At 42.5% G+C, this 16,517-nt stretch overlaps 1 pseudogene; it reads left to right on the forward strand.

Annotated features, from left to right (window-relative positions):
- Positions 1-16,517, forward strand: part of LOC143389656 (teneurin-4-like) — a 648,816-nt pseudogene that overhangs the window by 462,914 nt on the left and 169,385 nt on the right.

Below are 16,517 nucleotides of genomic sequence, written 5' to 3' on the forward strand. Positions count from 1 at the left end.
CTCTTGACCTATGGTCATCATCAAGGGAAGTAAAAACTGGGCACATTTCCAAAGAGCTAAACCAGAACCCCTGCCCAGTGTTTTGAGGGCAAAGCTAATCTCCTTTGAAAAGGTTTTAAGACTTAAAACACTGCATAATTTACATTTTTTGTCCTTAATAGAATATGGAAGGAGATAGTATGACTGAGGCCATTGGAACCGCTTTGGGTTAGGAGTCAGGAGCCCTGAGTTACAGTCTAATTGTTGCTACTGAACTGTGGTACAACCTTAAGCAAATCCCCTGAACAGATGTTCTGGGCTTCATTTCCTTCCTCTTCAAAAGAATATTGAAAAAAAAAAGAATATTGAACTCGATTTTTCTATAAGGTGCATTGAAATTTGCAAGTTCTGCATATGAAATTAGTAATAGAATCACCATATAATTAGCTCATGGCTCTACAGAATTTTTTTCCAAGATGGCCCTGTCCATGGTCCTGCATTTTGGCTTGTGATGCTAATATTAGTTTATAGTGTCAGGTGGCTTAGGTAAATAGCATAAAGGGAAGAGTGTTTTTTAGATGAGCATGTTAAAAACATAGATTTAAAATATGCTTAACCCTCAAGGAATTGGCTGAGGCTCTCACTTAACAAAATGTGTTTTCTTCTTTCCATGATCTCTAACAGACATTCTTTAAACAGGAGTTAGATCTATCTGAAATCTCCCACTCTAATGAAATTAGTTTGTGGGTTGTTTCAGTTTTGTTTAGTTTTTCCCAAGGAGCAGGAGGTGCAGATAAGAGGCAACACAAAATTGCACAGACTTATTGGTTTATTTTAATTGGAGTATTTTTGCTTAAAGGGATTATCTGTCATTACTGATGCAAATGGAAATCCTGTTTACCAACTCCTTAAATGCAGTGCAGTGCTGGAAAGTGGTCAGCATCAGAAGCAATTACTGTGATGTAAAATATATCATTCTATAAAACAGAGGACAAAGCTTCCTATAGTTTATGTGAGACCACATGGTTCTTAAGGTTTGTGCCCTGGTCAAACCAATGTCTACTCAGTTTATGTTTTTAATTGTGATGCTAAAACTCTAGTTCCTTAGACATATCCCAAGGGGAAAAGCCCTTAACTCTGAAGTAAGTGCATATTTCTTATCCCTTCTGAGGGTATCAGGGAAGAGAGCTGATTCCAGAATTAAGATTAGAGTTCCTGCTCCACAGTGCAGGGGAAGCAGTGTAGTGTGATGGAAGATAAATACTCCGGAGCCTCGACGTCCAGGATGTGATTCTTGACCCTGCTTTTTATTGGTTCCGTTAACTCTTGCCAGTTACTCCATATCCCTTGGCCTTAGTTTTGTCATCTGTAGAGCAAGGTTGACAACACCTTTGCTTTCAAAGCCTAGCAGTAATGACGCATTCAGCAAATGTTCATTCCTCTTTTCTTGTCTGTTCGAATCCCCAGCCATTCTCTCTTGGGTATTAAAATCCAGACTAATTAACATTTACCCCCAACAGATCCTCAAATGGTTTGGGGGTATTTTTAAATATTTTTAAAGGGTATATATATTTAAATTATGCAAATTAAATATATGATAATCCCTTATCACATTTTTCATGTCTTTGAGAGTAACATCAAACTACAATTCATCCTATATTTTCAAAGCAGCTGTAACCATTTCAGGGTCGTCATGGGACAGAAACCAAATGCAGCAGCTTTTCAAAGCAAAGCCACAAAAACTTGTGTTATGCATTAATGGGGAAGGGGGGGGAAAGCATTGAATAAACAAGCATTTCTGATGGTTGAATTGGTGGGCTAGGGATAGCATTTTCTTCTTTCTACAATGAAATCAAAATTGCCCATCAGTTTGAACCATGCAAATTGCTGCACACAGGCTCAGCTGGGCTCTCCAAAATGGAACAGCTTATTTTGATAACCAAATAAATTTCAAACAGTTGATAAGGAAACTAAAGGATTCTTTGTGCAAGTTATTGCATTGTAAAGAACCAAAAAGGTAGAAGGAGGGGGAGATTGTTAGTTGGTTAGGAATTTAGAACCTATATAGTTAGGTCTCAGTTCAGAAAAGTATAGATGGTGATTGTAAAGCATATGGAATTTCACTTCTTCCAAATCTTTCTTGTTTGACCAAGCTATCCAACCATTTCAGCAATTCATTGAGAGATTTTATTTTATAGGCATGATTGCTAACTGTACAAAGAAAAGGATTGTCACCAGTGCAATATGTCCTGTGAAATCTAATGATATTGTTGAGAAGACCCTAATTCTGAGCTAAGCTCTGTAATTTTTGGTAAAGTTCTGAAAGCACCCAATGTTGTTATAGTGTACTTCTCACGGATGTCTTGAGACTCTGACAACTCTGGGACCTCTTTGTAGATTTCTAATTCATAAAAACAATCAACTTGAACCCGAGAAGGCTAGCAGTATTTTTAATGGGTCTTAGATATACCTGGTCTATCTTGATATTAGCCTGCATATCCATGAATTAACAGAACCATTGCTCCTTAAGAGGGCAGGTGTACCCACCACACTGAGAATGTCTTTTTAGAGTTTTAATTAATTGTTCATTAATTCAATCCTCTTAGAAACCATATTCTGATAAATAAAGAGGGAGCCCAAATGATTTCAACTCTAGTTTCTTAAGCTAAGTCTTAAGCATCCCCGTGCCTCCATATGCAGATTTTAATTGTGTTGCAGGAATCACTGAAATACTAAATGAAGGAACCTGCCAACGTAGTTGGAACTCATTAGACAGTAGTTTGTACTACTAATAATACCATTATATCTATCTTTCTCACTATTTCTCCTGCTAATATTTATTACCATTATCTTCCAGAACATGGGTAGGATAAGATTTTTATACACAGAGCTTTTCTCCACCTGATCTAGCCTCTCCCCTCCCTCATTGCCTCACCATTGGTGGATTTTGCTTTGTCATAGGAAGTTTTATTTCCTAGTGTTTATGGATGGTGCTCAGAATTAAGAACAAAGAATCTTACAGGATTTGAAAAGAGGAAGACAATAGGGTTTTTTTAAAATTTTTTTTTAGTTGATATGGACAAGTATCTTTATTTTTATTTATTTATTTTTATGTGGTGCTGAGGATTGAACCCAGGCCCTCACATGTGCAAGGCAAGCGCTCTACCAATGAGCTACAACCCCAGCCCTGGCAATAGTGTTTTAAAAAGACAAACCAGGAGGGAGGTGTTTCCAGCCCCCAGTTCAGCCAGTCTCAGGGGGTCTTCTCCCATTGGCTAAAAGGGATCAGCAGGCTGTTCTCTCTTTTCCCTCAATAGTCCCATTCCACTGGGAACCAGATCCCCCCAATTCAAGGTCCTAGTGGTGGGAAGGATATGCCCCAAACCAATATGTACTATTTTTATCTCATTGTACACACAAGGAAGACAATGTTTTCTCCCAGTGGGCCTACCTCATTGAGATACTAGAAAGTGCTATAACAGTCTCCCTTTGTCACCTCCTCTGGGGTAAGAACCAACATACTTATGCTGTTGTGCCCTACAGAGCTCAGAGGGCATCTTCGGGCTGGCCTCTGACCTGTAAGCCTATAGAACTTAGCTGATACAGTGGCTGTCTCCTGATATATGCTCAGTGAAGGAGAAAATGAACCATGCAGGCATCTCCAGCAGCATGCTAAAAAGAAAGAGCAGTTTTCCATTATTTATTTTCAGACATAGGATCTATTTGAATGCAGACAATTCTCAAATCGCATCAGTTCTGACTTCCACCGACTCACAAAGGAAATGAGCCCTTGGAATTAGCAGTCTTGTGCTTCTTTCTCTGCAGTTCTTAGGAGTAAAAAGTTCAGCACATATCCTGCTTTTACTCCTTCTTAGTTCTTCCTCCCTCACGGAATTAAAAGCTGAGGGTACATTATTTTGTACCTGGAATATAAAAGGGTCACAGAACTGGGAACCCACAAAATCAGATAAAGAAGAATGTGAATAATTCTCTCCCATCTTAATGCTTTGTGAAGTTGGCTCCTGTCTTTGAAGTTTGTGAGTCACGGCAAAGTGGTTGGTGTGTCTGTATTTTCAAGGTAGAAGTCTGGGACATGTTCCTTCCATAAGGAATTCAATGCAAACTCTTTCCCATACTAATGACAGAATACTGGTGGCACTTTTATTGATAGCATGCATTTCAACTTTTTTTGTTGGCACATTTTTAATTAAAATAACATTTAACGGTTTGAAGCTAAAAACCTGATGTTTCTGCCTAGGAGTTTAAAGGGAATGATAACATATGGAGAAGTTTAACATTTAAATTGAATTTTATTATTTAAAACAGTAAAATATTTTATGACTACAACAATACCCTGCCAAGCTCCATTTCAGCATTAAATGTGCTTTGTAAGGAGTCTCACAAAGCCAGGGAAAAAAAGACATTTTAATTTCTTATTCCCCAAATGCTTTTTATAAAAAGTTCCACAAACGTGTTTTCTTTACAAATGGATTCTTGTTCTCTTCAAGCATCTTCTAACATCTCTGACAACACAAAAAGCCTCGGAGCCAGAATGCCCAGGGGTCCTTCCTAATGACAAACAAAATGTAGCCTGCTGACTTGATCTGGGTCTTCCGGGCTACTAAGGATGGCCTTCCTCATGTCTCTGTGGTCTCCCTTGTCCCTTCCCTACTTTTCAGAAGGCCGATGTCTGACAGGAAGTTAAGGTTTATCTCTTTCATGTGAGTGTGTTTAATTACTTAAGAGGGGAAGTTTGATAAACAGCCTTCCTTCCTGGCCCGGTGTCTCCAGAAAGCAGTCACTCTCCTGATTGGTGACAGAAATGGGCAAGAGACCTCACCCCTGACCCTCCATAGGGATGCTAGGCATCGGGCGGGGGGCCTGGGTTAAGTTTCCAAGTATATTCTAGACTTTTGTATGAACTTGAGAAATTATGTCAACTTGACCTTCTTTAACATAAAAATGATATTCACCTCCATCCAAAGACCAAGAGGGATTTTTCAGACATGTATCCTCCCTTTGAAGGACTTTCTTCCTCATCTTTCTCAACCCACATCCGTGCTCCAAACACAAACCCCCATCCACGTAGCTGACCTCAGAATTTGGCTTCTGATTTATACACCATCCAGTGAACTTTTAAAATACATAGCTCCACTCAAGTCACATCCCCCACTGCTGGAAAACCATTCCAAGTCGGAGATTCAGTACCCACACCTTGCTCCCTCCAGCCTGCCTATTTTACCATGCAGCTCTTTATACACACACTCTCACAAAATCACAAAGTTATTCTCATGTGACTGCAAATGATTATTTTTAGGATCAAAATATATTTTAACAAGCTGTGGAATTATACAGTAAACAGATGGCCCTTGGGGAGGACCCATACATACTGCTCTGGAAGAATGCATATTTTTAGCAGAACAATTTGAGCATCACTGTGGTGGGGGGCAGTTCTGAACCTTCTTACTCCTGTGAGTAGGGGGATGCCTGCTGGCAGCGGAACATTACAGAGGAGTGAAGCTGAGCAGAGTCCTGGGTGCTGGGACCCTGATTCCTTGTGTCACTTGTGGTTAACCAAGATGCTTTTGTCTTCCTTCCTTCTATCTTGGTAGGAAAACCCAGTAGTTTCTTTCCAAAGGACAGTTTTATAGACTCTGGAGAAATCGACGTGGGGAGACGGGCTTCCCAGAAGATTCCTCCTGGTACTTTCTGGAGATCTCAGGTGTTCATAGACCACCCTGTGCATCTGAAGTTCAATGTGTCTCTGGGAAAGGCAGCTCTGGTTGGCATTTATGGCAGAAAAGGCCTTCCTCCTTCACATACTCAGGTAAGCAGAACCCTACCTGCCTACTGACCTCCTTGTGCTCCTGCTCAAATCTTTACCCAAGTCAAGAAGCCCAACCCTGATCCTAGAGCCCAAAGGGAAGTTGGTGTATTTTAAAGGCCTTTTATCCATTTGCCACCCTCTCAGACCCTGCCTTTCAGGCAAGTGAGACTTAATCCCTGAGGCTTTTTGCAAGGAAGAAATTATGAAAAATTTCTCAGTAACCTTTCTGCTATTACTCAGTCTCCTAAATTGTGTTACCCAGGAAATGTTATTGAGAGAAAAAAAAATAGACAGTGAGTTTGAGTCCTCTTGTTATTTGCTGTGTAACCTGGTATTCATTACTCATCCTCTTCTAAGCCAGTTTCCTAATCTGTACCAGTGCCCACTTTGCAGGGCTGTTGTGAAGAAGAAAGAGTAGCATTTATAAGGCAGCCAGCATACGGCCTGGCTCAAAGTAAATGTTACTCCCCTAATCTCTGGCATTCCTTCTCTCCTTCAAGGTTACACTTTATGCAGAAAGATGTGCACCAGAACCTTTGAAGAACTTGTCCAAAAGGCTGGGGGTGTGGCTTAGTGGTAGAACATGTGCTTAACATGTGCAAGGCCCTAGGTTTGATCCCTAGCACCAAAAAAATAAATAAATAAATAAAATGAAAAAATAAGAACTTCTTCAAGATGATTGGCATATTACTAATAATGAATGGCATACAGAAGAGACTTATGCAATGTCCTCCTAGCTCTGGAATTGGAGTAATATAAATCATAAGCATCCTCAGGTGTTCTAAGGCCACATGCAGTCTTCCTAACCCCGGTAGTCAGTTGAGATTTATAGTTATAAGCTAGACAGATAAATTTGCTAAGGATGGAGTCACAGAAAATAGAGGGAGCTTGAGCCCCTGATGACTGCAGAACTGCCATGCTAGTCCTAGAATTCATGCCTCCACACAGCTTTCATGAAGTAGAATGGCTACCTATCTTTTCTGTTTGTTTTTTAAGAGCTAGAAAGATGGATGGCTACTCAATTTGCTTGCTTGCTAATAGGTCAGTAGGGCTTAACCACCTATCTGTTATTAACACTGCATGTCTGTCTTATCTGGAGTCTTATGCTAGCAGTCTCAGATCAATTGGCATTTGAATTTCACACAGCATGCAATTATTGATAGACTTTTGGACTAATCCAGTTCAGTTCTTCTAAAATATCTCCCTGAAACTGGAGCCATTTAGAAAAGATTATTGACTAAAGACAGATATAAACCAAATCTTCAACTGTTTGTGAAGAACATTCCATTCCTACCAACACTCCAATCCCAGCCTGAGACCCTTGAGGTTCCATCAGTACTTGTGTAGAGCTCAGGACTGGGTTTCTAATCTTGGGCCAACATTGAAAGAGCATGGTTCTGTTTTAAATGAGGCCAGGTGAAGACTTGCCACACTTGCAGCAAAAAATATTTCCAAGACTAGGAAATAATGCCCGAATGATGCCACATTCACAAGAGAGGAAGGAGAGTATTACCATGAAATATAGGATTTGAGTTGGTTGATAGCTTTCCTGCAGCTTCTGCCTCTCTGTTTCCTTATGCATTCCCCCACCCCGCCCTGCCCCCGCCAGGAGAAGCCCAAAGAAAACATGGCATGTGCTGGAGCAGATCCGCTGCTAATCATACTTGTTTTGTGCTTTAGTTTGACTTTGTAGAGCTGCTAGATGGAAGGAGGCTCCTGACCCAGGAGGCACGGAGTCTGGAAGGACCCCAACGCCAGTCTCGCGGTGTCGTTCCCCCCTCCAGCCATGAGATCGGGTTCATCCAGTATCTGGACTCAGGAATCTGGCACTTGGCCTTTTACAATGATGGGAAGGAGTCTGAAGTGGTCTCCTTTCTCACCACTGCCATTGGTAAGAAGCTCCAACTTCTGCTGTCTCTTTGGGTAGGAGGATACTTGGGACTTTGGGGGTTAATGCCAACAAGAGAATGAACGTGTCTTACTCAGAGCTGTAGATGCCACTCAGAGTATGGGGTGGGGCTGTCCTGCCTGGGCATGCTGGAGGAGGACTCAGCATGAGATGCAGGTACAACACGACAGACAGAGGGGCCATCCTGATACCTTCCTCATGCTGTCTGTGTGATGATGTATGGAGCAGCAGCCACCTTTCCAGACCAAGGGGATGGAACTAAGAACCAGACGGGAGTCTTGGATGACTGGCCACATGGCAGGAACATCTCCCCTCTTGGCTCTTGGTTCTCACCTTTTCATCTTCTGAGTCTCACTTGGTTCAGTTCGCTGACTTATTGTTTAGATTTGGCTTGATTTTTGATTTTGGAGTCAACAATCTCTGGGAAAGAGGATAAAGGCTGGAGAGAGAGTAAGAATAGCAGCACAGAGGGCTGGAGGAGCCATGTGGTCAGTCAGGTGTTACTGAGAGCAGAGGTATCCTGGTCTCTGACAAGGGGGAGCCCTGGTGTTTTAAATGAGTACAAACACCATCACTCTTAATCATGCAAAAGGGCATGGCCACCTCAGGTCTATGGGTGTCTAGGTAGCCTGCTTCCCTCTTGGAAGAATTTCTCTTCTTTACTAACATAATAGATAGAACCCATCTCCTCCTTAGGTGACCATGGTGTGCTGAGGGACATAATCATCTTGGTGGTTTGGGTCAGAAAACGTGTTCTGAGTTCTGAGTTCTGAGTCTCTATTGGATGTACTGTGATACAGCCTGGAGATAAAATCTCGAGAGAAAGACAGGGCTTCATGAACCAGAACACCTGGGAATGGAGTGTCTGCCTAACGGACATCTCTGTGTCCTTTGGAGTTTACCTGAGAACTCTATCTCAGTCTATGACTGGGAGTCTCTCTGACATGGAAAATGGAGTTGAATGAACATCTCTGAACTTGATACCAGGTTTCCTAAACTCATGCGAGACCCTGGTTCTTCCTTCTAAATAGCAGTGGTCATTTCAGGCCATTTTATTCTAATTCACCATTTCATCCTTAGTTTTGAGGCAGAGGGAATCTCCCCATTAAATGCAAGGCATGGTTAATAAGCTTCTGCTATCAATGCAGCCTCATGGCAAAGTGAAGGAGGTGGGATCATCAGGCAGCTGGCTCTGATGAAGGAAACATCCCTCAGTGCTGCCCTATTTTAGAGGTCTGTCCTAGCTGCAGGACTCAGACTGCCTGGAGGGCAGTCTTCGGTCTCCCTGGCACCCGGTGGGTCCCCATTGCAGTTTCCTCAGTTGGTGAGGGAGTGAGTGTGAGCATGGCCTTTCCTGTGCCCAGGCTCCCATTAGCAGGACTGTGGACAGTCACAATCTCAGCAGGTGTGCTGCCATTGGATTCTGCCCTGCATGTCTTCTTGAAGCATAGTGCAAAGCATGCTCAGGTCCAAATCTCCACCATGAGCTTGAGCTTTCACCCCACACAGATCACTCAAGTTTTTCAGCTCTTGGGGTCTCAAGATTCTGGAATTTGAAGCTGCAGCTTAGCAGTTGGAGGTAACATTGAGATGGAAAGTGCAGTCCCAGTCCTCATCTTGATAGCCCAGTTCTGGTCCTCTCCATCAATGAGAGTGTCATTTTGTGGGTTTTGCTAGGCTATAGTATCTGCATCTTTTCTCTTTCTGGACATGGTGGCTTCAATTTAGGGACAAAATTATCAAATTATGGTGGTGCCGAAGTTATAACTCCCTGGTCTCCCAGCTCAACTCTTCCTAGACACAGTTCACAAGCAAGAATAGAGCACCAGGTTTGCACAGAACTAGGAGTTTTTATGGTAAGATTTCTGTTTTAAGAATGGTATAAATATGAAAGGATATTAATTTAAACTCCCAAAGAAAACTACTTTTAATTATGATATGCATCTTTGAGAAATAAAATGGAGATAAGATTTGCCAACTCGTGGCTTGTCAGTGACAGCTAGCTTCTTTGTCTTAACTGGGGTGATGGTCCTGCTTTTCCCCTGGCTGCTCTGTTTGCCCCTTAACCCTGTCATGTCTATGGGATATCTTGTACTTCTCAGACTTTAATGTACTCATGAACCACTTGGGGGGTCTTGTTAAAGTGCAGAGTCTCTTCCAGCAGGTCTGGGGGACCTGAGATTCTGCATTTCTGGCCAGCACCCAGTGATATTAATGCTGCTATGGACCACATTTTGAGTAGCACAGGTTTCTGGTACCTCATTAGTGGTTCTCAAACACTTTGGAACAAAGAACTCTGTGGGAGGCTAGGTAAAAATTCAGATTTCTGGGCCTTTCTTCAGAACTCCTGAATGCCTCCAGTCGGGCCAAGTGATGGTGATTCTGATGGTCTGTCAACAGATTTTGAAAACAAACACCACATGAGGGACTACCCTTCGTTCCTTCCTTCCCTCTCTCTGTCCCTACTTAGTTTTGCAGCCATAGGCAGCCGTGTCACCTCACTGAATCTCAACTTTTCTTGTCCAGAAGCCAAAAATGTAAAAGTACTTTGCAATCCCCATTGTGAAGATTAGAGAGAGAGATATAAAATGCCTAGCACAGCTTCAGGCCTCCATATGTGCTCGATAAACGGAAGCTGTTAATATTCTCTGCCATCCTTTTTCTCCTTCCACTTTCTCTTGCTGGCTTTCTGACCTATCTGTCTCCATTCAAGCTACAGTGATTGTTTAATGAACACCGTTCTTTTTCCCCCCCTTTAATACAAAAACAGACCGATTCTGATGTTGCTATTAATACCTCTTTCCCCAAGAGTCCCTGGCATTGAGTCTCAGCTGTCTGTGATCATTACCTGTGAGCTGTGAGTTGTAATTTGTCTTGGCAGGTTAATTAAAAGTTTAGGTCTTGTTTTAGTGAAGTCATTATGGTCCCAATATACAATTGTAACTCTCGGGTTTGCTTAACACACAAATTGGAATATGACCCTCCCTTCGTTACACATGGAAATGCAGACCAAGAATTTTAAAAGATCTGAGTTGTCAGAATCCAGAGTATTATGTCTGTTTGTAATTAAGTAACAGGAGAAATAATTGTGTTTAATTTAATGAATGGCTGTATTGTGTACGTTTTTGCTTTTCCCTCCGTTTAATGCAATCCAGCTGATGATTTTTAATTAAATGAGTTTATCTTTTGCCTTGAAAAAAATCTAAGAGCCTTTTACAAACTGTATACACAAATATATCCTCACAGAGACCTGATGTCACCCGAGCTCCCAGGGAACAAATGCATGTACATACATGCTCACACATGCCCCGCGAAATCCAAGACAGTTTGAAAATAAAACATAGCAGCTCTTTTCAGAAAAAAATAGTCTGCCCCACCCCATCCCCCACATGCTCCTTGTTGAAGGAGGTAGGAGGACATAAACCACTCGCGGGGGTTTAATTCACCCCATCACCATTTACAAAGGGTTTTCGCATACATTCTTTAAATCTTGCAGGAACTCCATGAGGTGATTATTCTTATTTTTATTATTATCCCTGACTGCAGATAAGGAAATGGAGGTTCAGGGATGTTGAAAGAAAAGCTAGGAATCTGTCTGACTACAAAGCTCGTGATTTTCCTTCTTAAGCAATCTGTCTCCTCCCAAGATCCAGCCCCTTTGGGGCGCCCACACTCATTTGTTTCCCATCCATTTGTTTATTCAGCATTTAGCGAGCATCTACTGTGTTTGGGGAACCATGTTTATCACTCTCATATATGTAGCTTATTCCTTACAAGAGCCTTAGACAAGAGATCTTTTAAGCTCCGATTTACAGATGAAGAAGTTGAGGCTCAGAATTTAGTTGACTTGCTCAAAATTAAGAGCAAAGCCAGAATGAAAATTTGGACTCTAAATCCCACAAAGTCCCCACTGTGCCACAAGTAAATATTTTGTCATGGCTACTAGTAAATATTTTATTACTGTTTGTATTATATGAAACATAATTTCCCCTTGTTAACTTGCCTCCAATTATAAGTAACCATCTTACATCAACCCAGGAAGTTTTTTTGAGAAGTCGTTAAAAAGACCATGTAGAAAATCTCACAGCGTCCAAATTTTTAAAAATAAAAATACCTTTGTATGAATTTCTTGCAACCCCAAGACCTAACAAGTTAGTATTACAGCATTTGGGGTCTTCAGATAGATAGCCTCTTATCTTTTCATTTCAGTTGATGCTGAAGCATAAAAGGATAGATCAACTTGACATTGCAGCAATGTGAGCCAAGCTGAAAAATAACAGAGGTGTGTTACAGTGGATTTCAAATCCCAGAGGAGAGAAATAAGAATCATTGGCAGGAAACAAAGACTGGGAATTTTTATGAGAAACATGCTCTGAAGATCTTCTTGGTGCTAATTGAAGAGTCTGTTTATGCTCAGGAAGCCACTGGAAAACAATCCATGTCCAGAGACTAGACACAGATTTAGTCCCTTCCCTCCCTCCCTCTCTCTTTCCTCCTTCTTTTTATCCCATTATCCAATGAATATTGCATCCTTTCCCTTTTCCAAGATGGGGATGCAGGAAAGGTATGACATGGTTCCTGGCAAAAGTAGCTGGTAGTCTAGATTAAGCGAGATGAAAGCCTTATGGAGCAAGTGTCTCTAAGCCAAGGAAAAGAGCAAGAAAGGCCACCCCTGGAGCCACCAGCCCAAGGGCCAGGAGGGTTGGAGGAAGGGAAGGGCTTGTCCAGCTGGATGAGCCAGGGAAGGCTGTCTGGATGAAGTGACATTTGATCTGGACCTTAAAGTTTGGGCAAAATTTTCACATTTAAAGAAAGAAAATGGAGGAGCCTGCAGTGCTGCTCGATGGGAGCTCAGGGTGCCCTGAAGGGAGAAGCAGTAATCAAGGAAGAGCCTATGACGCCACCCTACAGAGAGTTCATAAGCACTGGGTGTCATGACAGGCTTTTGAGTAAGAGAATGAAATGATCAGAGGTGGGGGGGTTTATCTTAAGAGGCCCAGAACAAGAGTCCATTAATTTATGTGGTCAGAGGGTTACTGAGATTGAGTCTGTGATTTCATGAGTGCACTGCAGGGGGCTGGGTGCCAGGGAAGACAGAAGGGGCCCATCTGTGATACCAGTGATATTTTTCCTCTGATTTCCCCATGATCCATTCCTCTTTGTTTCTAGATCTGCCTAGATACTTGCACCTACATTTCTATCTTCTGTGGGTCATCAAAATTGGGTCCTTCATGATTTTCCAAAGACTGTGTTAGACTTGCCATTTTTTCATTTCCCTTGCTTTGATTGGGCATTAGCCTCTGAGTGCATTTACAAGGATCTAGGGAGAAAAATCCCCAGCATTATACACTGTAATTTGTGTAAGAATCTACATGACCTCAAGGAAGAAACTCAGAAAAGTGATTGAAGAACAATTTTCAGTTTTTAATAATCACCTTCCATACCCCACCTCATGTCCCCTTCCTTTGAATATACTCTAAGATAGAAACACAGCAATGAAGAATCCAGGTCTCTTGGTAATAAATTAACCTTCTTGTAAATGACATTGGCAGCACTTTGTGAAATTTCTAATGGAAACACTTCTTTGGAAAAATGCCCTGTGAATTCACCTCTCCTTGATATGGTGATTTATTTGGAGCAATCTGGTAAAAGTGGAATGAAATTGTAGGCCAAGGGAGAGCTCAAGTCATCACATTGGAGACAGACTGTGGCCAAAATCTGTTAGGAGGAAGAGAGCTAGGAATATCAGAATGCTATATCTGCAGAATCAAAACCTAGCCCCGCCAGCAGCTATCTCTGCTCACTGAAGGACAGGCTGCCCCACTGTCCCCCAACTCCTTCTGCTGCCCTGCAGTCTTATCGTGGACTGCTGAAACTGAATTCTCTACCTGGATTTTCATGGCAGGAAAGAAGAAAAAGTAGCCCAAGGACACCATGAGTGCCAAGCAATAAAGTTTGTCTCTTTGTAGGAAACACTAAGAAATGTGTTTAGTGTGTCCATAACCTAAATTTTATCCAATCAACATTTAAGTGAAGTTTTAATGTCCTTCCGCTCATTCTAAGTCTGGGGTGTTTCTATTCAGGGCCAGGATGGCAGTTCAGTAGTAGCATCAGGGACCAGGCTCTTTCCACCCTGTGCTCTACCATCCTTCCTCTGATTTATTGGTTTCATACCTGCTGCCTCATGGTCATAAGATGGCTGCTGCACCTCCTGGACTCATCCGCTTGTCTTGTAGAAAGAAGAAAGGGGAAGGATGCAGGAAAGCAGAATGTTTCCTAAATCATTTAACTTGCATTTTTTGGCAGAGTTGTGTCACTTGGACACTCAGAGCAAGAGGGAAGTCTTAAAGTGAATATTTTCAGCTTGGAACATTGGCACTCTGATCAAAATTAGGGTTCTCTCAGGAGGATGGGAAATGAATATTGGGATAGACAGCCAGCAATATCTGCCACAGACTTCATTAAGACATTTGGTTCACAAATAGTAACAGAGTCCTCTTACCATGTGTGAGATTCAGACCCAGGCATTAGGAACAGCCATGAGACAGGCAAGCTTGCTCCTGAAGACTTCATGGGCCAGTAAGTTAGAGGAGGTGAAGCTGAGAAAAGGAGAAGTCACCCATGTAACGAGGTAGAGGGAATATATTTTGGTTCAGGCTCTTTGTATCACCCAAGAAACCAAGGACTTCTATCAGTAAGCCTTGAAGCCTCTTGCTTGTTGCTTTCAGATGGACAGACAGCAGGAACAAGTCCTGATCAGTGGACACCAGGTGGTAGACAGACCTAGATAGGGTCAGTTTGTTAATTTATTCATTCAGTCAGTATTTACTAATTGCCTTTTCATATGCCATGTCCTGGGCAGGCATTCCATGTCATGGTATGTAAAACAGCCAAGCTTCCTGCCCTTGTACTTGTAGACATGCTTGAGACATATTAAGAGAGAGCCTCAAATCTATACATCCGTGGAAAAGTCCATGATCATAAATGGCACATTAACACTGTGGCAAAGAAGAGTGGGCTGTCGGGAAGCAGTGGGCCTCACACAGCTGGCTGGGCCAGGTGCATGATGAGCTGTTCAGATGAAAGTTGGAGGAGGAATGTACAAAGCAGAGGGAAGAAAGTAGAATATATGCAAAAGCCTGGGACAGGAAGTTTCTGGGAGTGCTCCAGGAACCCTATGGGGTCACATTGTGGGTGTGGCCATCAAAGGACTAAACGTATCAGGAAGGACTGGAGAGGCCACCGAGATCCAAACTGCTCAGGGTCTTAGAATGCTTTGTGAAGGGTATCATTTTGTTTTCAGTTTAGGTCAAAGGCAACAGGAAGCCCCTGTGGAAATCTAGGTCACTTAATCTGATACACATATGCAAGCATTCCCAGGAAGAACTGGGAACGTGTTAGGAGGCTCTTCCACCTGTCTAGGCAGGGCTAATGCTGTCTGCTCCAGAATGGAGGCCTCAGAAGTGGCGAGGAGGGAGCAGATTTGAGCCATTTTACTGCCCCTTAGAGACTGTTGGCCAGCTCCAGGGGTTAAGATGACATTTCTAAGGGAAGGAACAAATGGAGGGCAAAACAAAGGAGGGCAGAAGAGATCCTTCATTAAGGTGAGTTTAGATAGGCAGCTGGCAGAGGGGCCTGTGGGGGGTCAGAACTGGGAGGCAGGACCAGGAGAATATGCTGGTGGAAAGCTCAGTGGAGAGAGTCCAGGTACTTGGGGCCTCATCCACGTCAGCAGTTCAGCCACCTCCTCCACCCACAGCCACCATGCGCCTCACTCCATGTTCAGTTTATGTTTTTGCCACTTGGGTTAAGGAATGCCAGAAGCCTTCACACACCTTTCATTTGTTTAACTTTCACTCTTTTGAAGATGAGAAAACTGTGGCTTCTCAAAGTCATAAGACTTATCTAGGGCCACACAGCTACCGATGGCAGAGCCAGGATCATAGTTCTAACCACCAATTAAGTACAGATTCTTTGCCAGGTACTATACTCAGTACATCATCATTTCCCAAACAACCCATGAGTCAAGTTAAATATATTTTCCATGTTATAGATAAGGAAATTGAGGCTCAGAGGTCAAATGTCACTGGCCAAGATTTCACAGTCAGGAACCAGCAGTTAGGTTAGCAGTATGCATGACCTTTCTTATACACCAGTGAGCAGATCTGCATCCAGGTTTCTAATGTGGTGATATCCATGTGTGTTCTGATCCACTCATAGTCAGAATATCATAAAGATAAACATGGACTTAGAGATGATGCCCCTAGGCTTGCAGAGTACCAGTGGCTCACAACTCATGGGACTTTCAGCCTTGTTTAATACAAAACCTCTGCCCAGGCCTCACCCTGCTAAAGAAACCTCTCCTCCTTCCCTCCCTCCATTCAGATGGGGAGTTTTCAGTAGAAGATATTTTCTTAGTAATGGTTTTATTTTTTAATGGATGAATAAGTGTCCTGATAGCTCTATGCTTTGTCAGTTGCTCATCCCCATCCTGCTCATTGGGGGTTCTGCAGCCACACTGCTGTTTGGGGAGGGTTCTCCCACAGTGGTTGGTGTCTTCTCTCTTTTCCTCTATGGTGCCACTGACATGAAGGACATCATTAAAAGTGTGGCCTCTTGTCCTGTAGCACACCCTTAGAAATAATCTAGCTGCCACTGATTTGGGAATCTCTGCCAACTCTGGCATTGGTGGTATATAGTTCATGTTATTGGAGACAGAAGTTCATTTGGAGGTAAGGTTGTGACCAGAGAAGTAGTGTGATCCAGAGAAAGGCAATGCTTGGGAGTCAGCTCTGTCTGTAC

The sequence above is a fragment of the Callospermophilus lateralis genome, unplaced genomic scaffold, assembly GCF_048772815.1.
Source record: "Callospermophilus lateralis isolate mCalLat2 unplaced genomic scaffold, mCalLat2.hap1 Scaffold_169, whole genome shotgun sequence".
Taxonomy (NCBI): Eukaryota; Metazoa; Chordata; class Mammalia; order Rodentia; family Sciuridae; genus Callospermophilus; species Callospermophilus lateralis.